Source organism: Schistocerca gregaria, chromosome 5, assembly GCF_023897955.1.
Source record: "Schistocerca gregaria isolate iqSchGreg1 chromosome 5, iqSchGreg1.2, whole genome shotgun sequence".
In the NCBI taxonomy this organism is placed as follows: domain Eukaryota; kingdom Metazoa; phylum Arthropoda; class Insecta; order Orthoptera; family Acrididae; genus Schistocerca; species Schistocerca gregaria.
The window spans coordinates 41,588,506-41,603,724 of NC_064924.1; the positions used below are offsets into that span (position 1 = coordinate 41,588,506).

The 15,219-nt window shown below is 42.3% G+C and overlaps 1 protein-coding gene across 5 annotated transcripts in view; it reads left to right on the forward strand.

Moving 5' to 3' along the window:
• Nucleotides 1-15,219, forward strand: part of LOC126272339 (inactive dipeptidyl peptidase 10) — a 1,336,959-nt gene that overhangs the window by 443,657 nt on the left and 878,083 nt on the right. The gene's annotated exons all lie outside the window — the stretch shown is intronic.

Here is a 15,219-nt window from a genome sequence, read left to right on the forward strand (position 1 = left end):
ATTGCTGCCATAGGTCCCAGGGAAGCTTAGGTGGATGTCCCCTCAAACACACCACCGTCCTCACGGTAGTGGCGCGTAGTACAAGCAGCCTTCGCGTGGGTAACGGCCTATCCCAACACGACCATCGGTATGCTGTGTAGACGCGTACTAACTAAGGCAACCACTTCGTTGGCAGAGATTTATTAGTGTGTACGGACAGCAAATCGGAGACAACGAAGCGGTTGCCCTTGACTGTGGTTCGGTCCACTGACAATAACATCAAAGCATTGGTGGTTGGTTCTCCTCGGGACCCCTATCCTAGTGTGAATGCCGGGTAGAATATTGGTTGGTTCAGTGGCGATTTCTTGTGTCTCTATAATCTGTGTATTTAAGTTTTAAGGAGAGCTACTAGCCGCACTTGGTATGTTTTATTGGCGGGTTTCGAATGAACCAAGAACATGATCAGAAAGTCTGGAATTTGTAGTATCAAGTTAAAAATAAGGTATACTGAGTGCAAGTTGTGGCTCTCCTGAAAAACGTAATTTCAACAGCTGGTGTTGCGACGGGTCAGGCTCTTATCGCGCAGTTTCCTTTCCCTGAAAGAAAATCCACCTACCTTGTTTCTTAGGTAGTTGCTGCACTCGCCTCTCCTGATAGCAGCTACTGGAAAAATTGCAGAAAAGCAGTGTTGAAGAAACTGCAATTTAATAGCCGCTCACCGGAGGCCGCGATACATGTTTGCTGAAATACAATCTATGAGCAATCTTCCTAAATAAATTGAGTTATTGGAATGGTAGTAATTGTTTACTCAAACGAGAACGCGAAGTTGGTAATTCTATTTAAGCTCTTTATTGTCTTTAAGCCTGATCATCAGCCCGCTAATCTACGTTTGAAGAAAGTTCAGTTCACAATTCTATCCACACTCAAACCCCGCCAGAATTAGCTTTCAAAGTTGCGGAATTTACTTAACTGCAACACAGACGATTTTCTAACATACACGTTTGCAGTCGATGTTCAATAATAGTTCGTTTTTTAACGTTAATGCTCGCCATAAGCACTTAGTAAAAGTTTACAAAGTACCGCCACGCTTTTAATTATTAAAGTTACTCGCGTCTTTCGCGGAACGAAAAGTCACAACTCGCTCAAACTCACACTACGCGTTACTGGACTCTTCCAGTCTCAAATCGCACAGTACCGAACCGATGAAGCCGTTTTATGACTTCATTTTACACATTATTCGCGAGGACACATCAAGCATGTCTCTTCTCGATCACAGTTCCTTCGCGACTCCTCATCCACTCGCCACTCCTCTCCTAGTCTGCTAACCGTCCTCGCATCTCATTGGCTCACACATCACACAGCCAATCAGAATTAACTCTTTGGGTGCGCCTCGCGCCAAAATCTAGCACGCACCAGTCATGACTTCTGAATCATTTACGTCATGATTTCTTGTTACACAAAATTTACTGTATAATTTAACAAACCGAAAGGAAAACTAGACTTTACTTTATTTCCAGAAATTATTTAAATACTCGCGAACGTTCTGGCTGCTTGTACAATACCATACACTCTTGGACATCCGACATTCACTAAGATGGGGAACCACTGGCGACTCTGTTCCCACGGTTACATCGTCTGAACACTTGCGAGTTCCAACCTAGATTTTATACACTTGCAAAGAATGGCGAATGTCCCTCTTTCATTCACTCAGGCACACTCATTCACTCTCACCTACTCATATAAAATAACTGTTCACAAAAATTCAAAACATTTATGGTTTTAACAAAGTTATAGGTGAATTTCTAAAAGTAAAATTCTCAAAATAAATACAAAAGCACGGAAGGTGATTTTGTTTCATAGTTGGATGGTCACTGAAGGTGATCTATACATAATGGTATTTATTTAGACTCGAAAATTGTAGAAATTTGCGTTTTCTGTAAGATTTTTCTAATTTCCAAAATATGCAGGTTTCAAAGCTCAAATTTGGATGACTTATTTTTATTCATAACAGAAACTAGTATATTAACTTTTAATTTCCTCAGGTTCCTCAGTTAGAAGTTATTAAAGATGAAAGTTCCACGTTATACACGCGGCTAGTTAGCGCACAGGTCTTACATTCTCACGGTACAGACATGCCATATGGTCGTGACGTCAGACGAACGGACACCGGTAATCTGCCCGCTACAGCACATATGCTAATCTGATGGCTACTTTACAGTCTGTCTACATTTCACAGTAAATATTTGATAGAAAACTGTGCGCTCGCACTAGTTGCGACGCCACACACCTCCTGAGGAAACTAAATTTTTTCATTCATGACAAACTTTTAGTTTTCTAAAAAAAATTTCTATTAAAGATTTACTCAAACAGCTATTTAACATTTATAGTTCCTGTACATCAATCATCCACTTATACCTAGGGCTGACGACCTACAAAACATCTTATATCTAAACATGCACTTTTATCATCATTCAAAAAAAAATTTTTCAGATTACAAAATTCTATTTACAAATTCCTGAAAGAGAAAACAAACCTAAATACTATCTTGATGTACGTCACACGCACACTAACACTACTATCGCTATGGTGAGCGTCACTTTTTTACCACTTACACTTAAGATTTTGATAGCACTCGTAGTTCGACCGGGTCCTGCTTGGGAGGTCCATTTCAAGTCTCGTGCTACCACCTCTGTTTACTTCGGCGCACCTGAAACATCAGCTGGCCTCAGTTCCCTTTCTAACTGCTACGTCTTAACCTACAGCAGCGATAAATGGCGCTATCTGCTTGACTCTAAAGTCTCATATTTTTGATAAAATTTACTTTACAGTATGTACAATTTTCAAATTTTTTTTTTTTTTTTTTTTTTTTTTTTTTTTTTTTTTTTTTAAGTGAAAAGTGAATTGACTTTCCTAATGCAGTACCGAAGTGGCACATTTACTCTTTAATTACTTCTTCATCTCATAATCAAACAAGTTATGGTTACATAAGAAATACTAAGAAAAACAATTCCTACAAATAGTTCACAAATACATAATAAATCTCCGCCAGCACTGGTGACTCTCCAGTTCCTGTACAATACACAACAATATAAAATATACACAAAATTATCAATATTACAATTCTGTCTCCAGGCAATCTCCTGTAGTCCTGTATCATAAATTAAACACTGAAAAATACATATTTACTTATTCATTTATCAACACTACAATCCTTATACTAATCTCTACGACAAACTTGGGGAGCTTTGTGTGTCTCTGGTCAAAAATGGAATCGATGTCATGGGTACTTTCCTCATCTCACATATCTGGAGTTACTTCAATTTCTTGTCAACATCAGGTTTTCTCTAGTCACATTCGGGTTTAATTTACAACTCTCATACTCATACTTCACACACTCAGGTTAGTATTTGTTAAAGCGTTTCCTACTAATCTGCGAAACCTCGTTACCCATACTTTCTAACATACATCCACCTCCTGAGTTACCAACGTCGCCTCAGCTTTGTTTACATTCGTAGCCTCACTTCCTTTTGTTTACAAACATCTCCTCTGTTTACCAACAAACGCCACCTCTGGTTACCAACATTAAGCTTTTTATTTACTCACCTTCGTAGCCTCACTTTTTCCTAATATCGAGCTAGCCAAACACTATGCTCATTCTTTCTCCTTTTCTCACATATTTCTCTTCATTTGACAGTCAGTCCTGCTGCACTGTCCCTTTAACTTAACTTCCTTTACCCCTTTGACAGTCAACCTTGTTGCACTGTACCTTTACTCATTTTACCACTAAATCACCTCCTGAGGCTCTGACTTCATTAAACAGACAGTTTTGCTGTACTGCTCCATTTCCTTTCCTAAACATTAGCTTAATGCTACGTCTTAACATATCGTTCTGTTACTTAACAAACAGCTTCCATGTTCGTCACCATATTTTCTGAGGCTCTTACATTTCTTAGTTATTTTACCTTTCTAAGGGCATTACTCACACCTTAGGCCAAACATTTACTTTACTGAGACTTATTACTTATCTGAGGTATCTTAATCCTTTTTGATTTTCTCTTACACTCATTCCTTACGCTTAACCTATACTGCACTGAGGTTCTTTCCTACTCATTACTTAAACACTTTATCACTTAAAAACTACGATAGAGAAGAAGGAAAGACGATAGAATTTTAGTTCTGAATGAAAGAAGAGGTAGGTTGACAATACGGAAAAGAAAGTGGAAGAAATATTGTCAAACGACTCGAGACCTAGTGCTCGTCACGCACTTAGCTCTGCAAAGAGTGCAAAGCTCTCTGAGGTAACTACTCACTCCTGGCCACGTCTCTCTTTAGTAATTTCTCCTCGATCCTATTTCTGACACTCACAAGCTCAGACGGATCCTCTACTTTTTTTGCCACCGTACTCATTATAGCCCTCCAAGAATTTCTCTGTTTTACAAATACATATAGGAAAATCATTCTGCTCAGGATCCTCACATAGCTGCTTACCGATGAAAGGTATAGTAATTAGTTTACCCTTAATTTTTACCATAACATCATTGGTAGAAAAATTCACCCATCCTTCATATTTATTCAAAAAGTCAGCCCCCACCAATATGTCTACACTCAGTCCATTTATAACTAAGAAGTTCTGTCTTATTTCTACTTCCTTAAATGCTATGGGTAGAAACACTTCCTGTTTTACTGTCTTCTTAGTCTTACCGGTTGCTACTACAATGTTCAAGCCACTTACTGGCATCTTAACAATCTGTTTACTGTTAGGGAGTTCATTTACCAAGTTCTGGGATACTGCACAGACTTCCGATCCAGTATCAATCAAACATTTAACTGGTTCATTTAATACTCTTAGCTCTACTATCGGTTGCCCTAAGTACTCTTTATTTATTTTGGGTTCTGCTTCCTCCAATAAATCTTGCACAATTTCTCTCCTTTCGAAGCCTGTCTTTTGGGTGGCAATCACATTCACACTTACAGGGTTTATTTCATGCTTATTATCACCCTCAATTCTAGTGGCAGCTCCTATTAGCCTATCCACTATTGCTAAGTCAAAACATTTTTCCAATGTTTCCCCTTCTTTCTCATTAACCTCCTTTTCTACGACCCTATCCAAGGCGTCGTCATTAACCTCTACCTCCTCCTCTAATCTATCCTCTTCTTCGTAACTATCTACAACATCAATTATCTTATCAAGCACAGTCACAACCCTGCCATTATTACTGTTCTCACCCCTATCCGACAGCTCTTCATTAGTTCTACTGTGCATGTCTTTCTGATTATTACCCTTATAACTAGTACTTAGTTCTTCAATAAGTGGCTTCTTATGATTATTCTTACAGTTAATTGGTTCATTAACCTCCACTTGACTTAAAGCTACTATCTCTGTCTGTTTTACGTTATCCTCCCTAAATTTTGTAGCAACAACATTTATGTTAGGTGGTCGTTCAGGCTGCTTTCTTATGAATGGTTTTGCCAGCGGATTTAACTTTAAACGCTGTTGCCTACGATCGCCAGCACACTCGTAGACAATTAATGGTTTTCCGAGCGCGGTGCGTCATCACTATGCCTCCAGCTGACCGCCTCACCTCCTGACATCTGTCGGCCGCTGTCATACTGCTCGCGTTCATTGAACCTGTTAACATATGTTCTTCCTCTACCACGTGAACTGCCACGGTATCCGCCGCCTCTCTGAACACCCATCCTATTAATGTTTACATCCGCGCGATTGTCATTCTGCCTAGCAGGCGGGCGATGCTCCCTCCTCATGTTTTCTTCTTCTTTTTGGACGGATTCAACCCTTTCTAAATACTGTACGAACTTGTCAATGTTATCTCGGGGCGCAGATATGATCTTAGTTTTCCAGTTCCACGGTAGCTTATTTTCTACCCCTAATATGATCTGTTCTGTTTCTAACTTATTACTAAGGTAGGACAGAGTTGTTACCCACCTTTGAACAAATCGTTTGATGCCCTCTCTCTTGGGGTCATACTTCTCTCCCGACCAGAACCGATTAAGAACATCCATCTGTTTTCTCTTTCCCCAGTATTCCTCAAAGAACGCTAATTTAAATTCTGACAATTTCGCGTATTTTTCAGAGGCTAAATTCCCCCATACTCTGGCCTCTCCCATCAAATTTGAAGTGATAAAGCCTATCTTTTGTTTATCGCTCCATACTTTCGGCAAAACGTCTTCAAAATCGTTCCAAAATTCTCTGGGGTGCATGTTCTTACTTGGGTCAAATTTTAAAAACTGTCTGTGGGTAACATACGCAACCTCGGTAGATTCAATTATTCCACTGGAAATTATACTACCACTATGGTTAGAAACACACTGTTCTACTTTGGTTAGTCTGCATTCATGCCCACAAAGTTGCTCATTCACACTTTCACTGAAATGGCTTATGTGAGTCTCTAAATTATTGACCTTATTTACAACTTGCTCTCCAAGTTTCTCACACCGAATTTTGGTATCATTTACTTTACATTCTAAGGCGGCATGATTAATTTCATTGGAATTCTCTACCACTTTTATGTGCTCACATACTTTATCTAATTCTGCATCAACATGGGATTTAAATTGCTGTTGATCCTCAGTAACCTGTTCGATTCGTGTCGTCAATTCACTTTGCACTTGAACAATATTTTCTGTACATTCTAGTTTAACCTGCTGTATTTCAACATTTACTTTACTACTGAGCACTGCTAAATCTTGCTTCCAACAGTCTCTGAGATCGGATATTTTGGAATCTAAATCAGCGCCCATTTTAGTCATCTCATTACTTAAATCAGATCCTAATTTAGACATTTTTGAATCCATTTTACTTGACATATTAGTTTCCATTTGTGACATATTAGTTTCCAATTTTGATATACTGGAATCCATCTTACTTGACATATTGGAATCCAACACGTTCATCTTAGTTAATAGATTCATCAGCATACTGGCGACATTATCCTTCGCCCCCTCATTTGCTGATACAATGTCCCTATTAACATTAACTACCGGCATGGGTAACTGTAACTCACTGGGCACTGACATATTTGGATCTGACTCCAAACTATAATTAACATAGGATGAATCAGTCAAACTACTACTGAAATTGGGTTGAGACACGTCTAAACTAAAATTCATGGGGTCATTTTCCCCTGTCTCCATCCCACTATCACAACTTAGTTCCGCCTTTTGTCACTTGGTTGAAACTCAGCCATTTTTCTCAGTTTGACTCCACAAACACACAAAGTTTTCAAAAGCACTGTACTTAACTTTGTGCTTCGGCGTGCTGCGTTGCTGCTAGATGAAACTGCGGGTCCGTTCACCATACACTGCAATGCTGTACCAGTTTCCGGGCCCCCGCTCGAATCAGCGCTGCCAACTGCCACTGCTGTCGTCGCCTCTGCGTAGTCTCCGTAGCTCGTCGTCTGCCAGACGCCGTCGTAGACTGCTATTCCAATCGGCGCGTAGTCACCGAAAAATTCTTCCGTTCCGTACAACACATTACAGTTCACGGACACTTTCACTGTCCTTCCTATTCACGTGGCGATATCAATTTGTACGCTACACAGTTCCTACACATAGCGAGCACTTCTGTATTGTCCGGTAATTGTCACTACTGCTTTTTTTTGAAATTCACTGGAATTTACTATTTTTATTTCCCGGCCGATGCACCACTTGCGACGGGTCAGGCTCTTATCGCGCAGTTTCCTTTCCCTGAAAGAAAATCCACCTACCTTGTTTCTTAGGTAGTTGCTGCACTCGCCTCTCCTGATAGCAGCTACTGGAAAAATTGCAGAAAAGCAGTGTTGAAGAAACTGCAATTTAATAGCCGCTCACCGGAGGCCGCGATACATGTTTGCTGAAATACAATCTATGAGCAATCTTCCTAAATAAATTGAGTTATTGGAATGGTAGTAATTGTTTACTCAAACGAGAACGCGAAGTTGGTAATTCTATTTAAGCTCTTTATTGTCTTTAAGCCTGATCATCAGCCCGCTAATCTACGTTTGAAGAAAGTTCAGTTCACAATTCTATCCACACTCAAACCCCGCCAGAATTAGCTTTCAAAGTTGCGGAATTTACTTAACTGCAACACAGACGATTTTCTAACATACACGTTTGCAGTCGATGTTCAATAATAGTTCGTTTTTTAACGTTAATGCTCGCCATAAGCACTTAGTAAAAGTTTACAAAGTACCGCCACGCTTTTAATTATTAAAGTTACTCGCGTCTTTCGCGGAACGAAAAGTCACAACTCGCTCAAACTCACACTACGCGTTACTGGACTCTTCCAGTCTCAAATCGCACAGTACCGAACCGATGAAGCCGTTTTATGACTTCATTTTACACATTATTCGCGAGGACACATCAAGCATGTCTCTTCTCGATCACAGTTCCTTCGCGACTCCTCATCCACTCGCCACTCCTCTCCTAGTCTGCTAACCGTCCTCGCATCTCATTGGCTCACACATCACACAGCCAATCAGAATTAACTCTTTGGGTGCGCCTCGCGCCAAAATCTAGCACGCACCAGTCATGACTTCTGAATCATTTACGTCATGATTTCTTGTTACACAAAATTTACTGTATAATTTAACAAACCGAAAGGAAAACTAGACTTTACTTTATTTCCAGAAATTATTTAAATACTCGCGAACGTTCTGGCTGCTTGTACAATACCATACACTCTTGGACATCCGACATTCACTAAGATGGGGAACCACTGGCGACTCTGTTCCCACGGTTACATCGTCTGAACACTTGCGAGTTCCAACCTAGATTTTATACACTTGCAAAGAATGGCGAATGTCCCTCTTTCATTCACTCAGGCACACTCATTCACTCTCACCTACTCATATAAAATAACTGTTCACAAAAATTCAAAACATTTATGGTTTTAACAAAGTTATAGGTGAATTTCTAAAAGTAAAATTCTCAAAATAAATACAAAAGCACGGAAGGTGATTTTGTTTCATAGTTGGATGGTCACTGAAGGTGATCTATACATAATGGTATTTATTTAGACTCGAAAATTGTAGAAATTTGCGTTTTCTGTAAGATTTTTCTAATTTCCAAAATATGCAGGTTTCAAAGCTCAAATTTGGATGACTTATTTTTATTCATAACAGAAACTAGTATATTAACTTTTAATTTCCTCAGGTTCCTCAGTTAGAAGTTATTAAAGATGAAAGTTCCACGTTATACACGCGGCTAGTTAGCGCGCAGGTCTTACATTCTCACGGTACAGACATGCCATATGGTCGTGACGTCAGACGAACGGACACCGGTAATCTGCCCGCTACAGCACATATGCTAATCTGATGGCTACTTTACAGTCTGTCTACATTTCACAGTAAATATTTGATAGAAAACTGTGCGCTCGCACTAGTTGCGACGCCACAGTGTTTCCACTGCAGGTACTGCCTGCTCTCGCTAGGAGTGTGTATCTTTTATGTTTAAAAACAGTGGAACATGGATACAGAGTTAAAACTGATAGAGTTTATCGTGAACTTGAATGTTTGTGGGTCCCTACTAACTTCGACTATCGAAACAAATTGTAATGGGTAGACGCTTGTACGAGATAAGTGAACCGTTAGAAAGAAATATACACGATGTGATAAAGAAAATGGAGTCTTTGTTAACACATTTTCCCCTTGAACAACAGAGGGAAACAAACAAAACTGGAACCGATCATTAATCTTTACGGTGGAAGTGCAGGACTCCTAAAAGATCTTTGGAAATTTTATGACCTACAAAACTCAATAAGAATTGCCAATCTGTAGATTTGATTCGGAAAAAACATCATGAAATAGCCCATGTTCCAATTCAACTTTTAATTTAGACATTAATTTTGTCCCATGACACAGACCCTACTTATTAAAAGAGGGATCCTCAAACCAGCGTCCTTTCTTATTCTTTTTCTGATGACCAGCTTCTTACAATAAAATAAGTGCTGCAGAGGCGACGACTGCTGAGTCATCTTCTTTCATCATAATATCGGCCGGTGAAATTGTAATTAAAACGCTACTTTCTAATAGTAACGAAGTTATCTGATCCACCTGTGAGTCCAGGTGGCTGAATCCCTTGGGTACAAGCCGTTCGTTTGATGAGGATGACGACCCGAACGCCAATGCACTGACGATCAACATTCAGCCGAATCTAGTGTTTGTCGTTCGTTAGCCTTCGTTGTCCCACTGTATATGAGCTTTAACACGAAACGTCGTTCATCCGATTAGGCGACAAGCTTCAATTAGGTTCCTGTGCCCATGGCAGTAGTAATTGGCAATCTCGTTGAACCAACGAAGGAATACGCGGGAGTCCTCTGTTGCGCTGTACTGTATTCTTAGAAGTCCTTATAGCTTAATCATTATTGTACTCAATCGTCAGACCTTGTCATGGTTCGTGGTCCGCATGGCTCTCCCCCCCCCCCCCCCCCCACGTCGTTGGTTCGAATCCTCCCTCGGGCATGGGTGTGTGTATAAAGTAAGATTAAGTTGTGTGTAAGTTTACGGACCGATTACCTCAACAGTTTGCTCCCATAGGATCTTACCAAATTTCCAAATTTCCGTCGTCAGACCTGTCACAGATCGCCGCCTAACCTACTTTACACAGCGGACGAAGTTCCGACCAGATTCCGTTATGAGGCGTGGAAGGCGAACCCATTAACGCGCACTCGTGCCTTCGCCGTACAGCAGCAACTCACTGTAAATGATGACAATTGTACCATGCGGGCAGCGGCCCAGCTTCTCGGTTTCAGAAACGTTCGTTCTCAGCTGCTGGACATAACAATCTGCTCTTTGTCAAAGCAGCGTGTGTCAGTAGATGTTCCCATCTACTATTCGCGTTGTCGCCAGAACCATTGCCCCTTGGTCTATAATCCACACGCGTATTCCTCTTACCACGTCACGCGCCCGCATTGCACTAGGCGGACTTCCACATCGCTGTTGACGGCGGCCGTGATGTCCAGGCTAATCCGCGTAGACAGCGACTCAGAACGGGTGTCAGCTGATCGCAAGACAATGTGCACTAAAGCCGTCAACACACGCACCGTGAATTCGAACGTTGAGCGTGCCGAATTTCTGACGATATAGCGTGGGAAAAGCACGTTGGAATGTCTTTCCGAACGTGCAGAGCTATATATACACAATGTGATCAAAAGTATCCGGACACCAGCAAAAACAATAGTTTTTCATATTAGGTGCATTGTGCTGTCACTGCCAGGTACTCCACATCAGCGATCTCAGTAGTCATTAGACATGGTGAGAGAGCAGAATGGGGCGCTCCGCGGAACTCACGGATTTCGATCGTGGTTAGGTGATTGGGTGTCACTTGTGTTATATGTCTGTACGCGCGATTTACACACACCTAAGCATGCCAAGGTCTATTGTTTCCAATGTGATAGTGAAGTGCAAACGTGAAGGGACACGTACAGCACAAAAGCGTACAGGCCGACCTCGTCTGTCGACTGACAGACGCCGCCGACAGCTGAAGAGGATCGTAATGTGTAATAACAAGCAGACATCTGTCCAGACCAACACACAGGAATTCCAAACTGCATCAGGATCCACTGTCAGTTAATTTGGATGTCATGGTCGAGCGGCTGCTCATAAGCCACACATCACGTTGATAAATGCCAAATGACGCCTCGCTTGGTGTAAGGAGAGTAAATATTGGACGATTGAACAGTGAGAAAACGTTGTGTCGGGTAACAAATCACGGTACACAATTTGGCGATCCGATGGCAGGGTGTGGGTGTGGAGAATGCCGTGTGAACGTCATCTGCTAGCGTGTATAGTGCCAACTTTAAAATTCGGAAGCGGTGGTGTTATTGTGTGGTTGTGCTTTTCATGGAGAAGATACCTTGTTGTTTTGCGTGGCACTAACACAGCACAGGAATACATTGATGTTTTAAGCATCTTCTTGCTTCCGACTGTTGAAGAGCAATTCGACGATGGCGATTGCATCTTTCAACGCGTTCGAGCACCTGTTCATAATGCACGGCCTGTGGCGGAATGGTTTCACGACAATAGTGGACTGGTCTGCACAGAGTCCTGACCCGAGCCCTACAGAACACCTTTTGGATGGTTTGGAACGCCGACTTCCTGCCAGGCCTCACAGAACGACATCGATACCTCTCCTCATCGCAGCTGTCCGTGAAAAATGGGCTGCCATTCTCCAAGAATCCTTCCAGCACCTGATTGGACGTCTACCTGCGAGAGTGTAAGCTGTCATCAAGGCTAAGGGTGGGCCAACACCATACTGAATTGCAGCATTGCCGATGGAAGGCGCCACGAACTTGTAAGTCATTTTCAGCCAGTAGTCCGGATACCTTTGTTAGTGTAGCATGTCAAGATATGCTGAACATGCATTTGAACGTAGCCCAATAAAATGGAGAAATACCATCTACATCACACACCTGTCACACCTCTTCAGCACATAGTCACGGGACGCCATGTTTGCATTCAATTGAAGTGCATATGTATATATGCCGTTTCTAAACACTAGAAAATTGAGGATATCTCGAAAACCCTGTATTAATTATACACTCCTGGAAATGGAAAAAAGAACACATTGACACCGGTGTGTCAGACCCACCATACTTGCTCCGGCATACGGAGCTCCATCGCAGTCTTTAACACTGGTAGCATGCCGCGACAGCGTGGACGTGAACCGTATGTGCAGTTGACGGACTTTGAGCGAGGGCGTATAGTGGGCATGCGGGAGGCCGGGTGGACGTACCGCCGAATTACTCAACACGTGGGGCGTGAGGTCTCCACAGTACAGTTGTCACCAGTGGTCGGCGGAAGGTGCACGTGCCCGTCGACCTGGGACCGGACCGCAGCGACGCACAGATGCACGCCAAGACCGTAGGATCCTACGCAGTGCCGTAGGGGACCGCACCGCCACTTCCCAGCAAATTAGGGACACTGTTGCTCCTGGGGTATCGGCGAGGACCATTCGCAACCGTCTCCATGAAGCTGGGCTACGGTCCCGCACACCGTTAGGCCGTCTTCCGCTCACGCCCCAACATCGTGCAGCTCGCCTCCAGTGGTGTCGCGACAGGCGTGAATGGAGGGACGAATGGAGACGTGTCGTCTTCAGCGATGAGAGTCGCTTCTGCCTTGGTGCCAATGATGGTCGTATGCGTGTTTGGCGCCGTGCAGGTGAGCGCCACAATCAGGACTGCATACGACCGAGGCACACAGGGCCAAAACCCGGCATCATGGTGTGGGGAGCGATCTCCTACACTGGCCGTACACCGCTGGTGATCGTCGAGGGGACACTGAATAGTGCACGGTACATCCAAACCGTCATCGAACCCATCGTTCTACCATTCCTAGACCGGCAAGGGAACTTGCTGTTCCAACAGGACAATGCACGTCCGCATGTATCCCGTGCCACCCAACGTGCTCTAGAAGGTGTAAGTCAACTACCCTGGCCAGCAAGATCTCCGGATCTGTCCCCCATTGAGCATATTTGGGACTGGATGAAGCGTCGTCTCACGCGGTCTGCACGTCCAGCACGAACGCTGTTCCAACTGAGGCGCCAGGTGGAAATGGCATGGCAAGCCGTTCCACAGGACTACATCCAGCATCTCTACGATCGTCTCCATGGGAGAATAGCAGCCTGCATTGCTGCGAAAGGTGGATATACACTGTACTAGTGCCGACATTGTGCATGCTCTGTTGCCTGTGTCTATGTGCCTGTGGTTCTGTCAGTGTGATCATGTGATGTATCTGACCCCAGGAATGTGTCAATAAAGTTTCCCCTTCCTGGGACAATGAATTCACTGTGTTCTTATTTCAATTTCCAGGAGTGTATGTTTCTCTGATGAATTGATTGCAAACGTCATGCTGGTTGATAATGAGCTATTGTAACGAGCGTATTATCGAAGTAGGCCGTTTCAAGGCCACGACATACTGAGGATCCATCATAAACACATTTTTATTGGTAAAATTTAGTACAATTGAATGTCAGTTAATAACACATCCAAGATTAAATCTTTCATGACAAGGTAAGAAGTTAACTATTGCCAGAAACCACCAACGTTTGGTTTGAATCGGGTGTTGTTATGCTGGTTCACCTCTCACTGGATCCAATGATTTTTTTTCCTATCCTTCGCGTTTTATAAATAGGTTCTGATACTTTCTTATTAGTTTAATAAAAGTATATTCTATAATATTCGATGTTAAGTAAATACAAGTGCGCCCTTTCTGAGTGAGTTTATTCGATTGGTTTAATCTACAATACAGCTTGCACTACTTGCTGTAAGATATTTTCCACTTCCTTCTTTTTAGTTCTGAATTTCACACGTTGTTAAGATTCCGCTAGCCAATAGGGAAAATGATAAAGTAATAATGAACTTAGTGTTTTGCTAAAGTAGGAGGATGATGAAATAATATTTATCTTTTTTTTTTCTTTATTGAATTTCGATTCCGCCCTCTCGATGGGGGCAGGCTGGCAGCAGCTTACTACGCCGCTCTTCAGCCTACAGAATTTCTTTTAAAAAGATGAAGATAATAAATAATAAAAGCAGGCGATAAAATCGGTGAATTAAATTGTAAAAATTGCAGAAAATCGTGGAACTTAATACATAGAACAAAGGTTGATGATGATAATGAAATACATATGAAGCAGACAGTAATATTTATCTTGTGAGAGAAACTATCGTATACTTGTATGGCACTCTTTGCAATGGAGAACTCTCCTTTTTGCCCAATAAAATGTTCTCGGGTATTCAATTTTTTACATATGTGTACCACAGATACAACAACACAACTACTGTACGGACATGGACGGAAATGTGATTTTCAGTGGAAATGACAAAGGACTTTTACTCCCCCCCCCCATTTCGTAGAGTGATTTTCGACCCAGATGTAGCCGACAACTGCCTCTGGTGCGCGTTGCAATCACCCATATCACGCTCGGGCTCACGTACCGTGTGCACCAGTCGCACCGTGTTTGAGCGTTCAGCAGCACGCACAACTCGCCACACTCACCGTTGACGTTCCAAAGTACGGTCCGTGTGCCGACGGCTTAAGGCTCTGCGGAGCTCTCCGTGCTGCACCGGTTGAACCCATGTTTGTGATTCGTGGAATAGTCCTAGTCGATACACTTCTGAGTTACAGAGTGACAGTTACTGAACGATATAAAATAAACGTAAATTAGTTACAAACTACGGTGTGCACACAATTTATTCAACATGTAAATTTCGCTACAGATATTCAGATGTAGGTTACGACTTGTTCG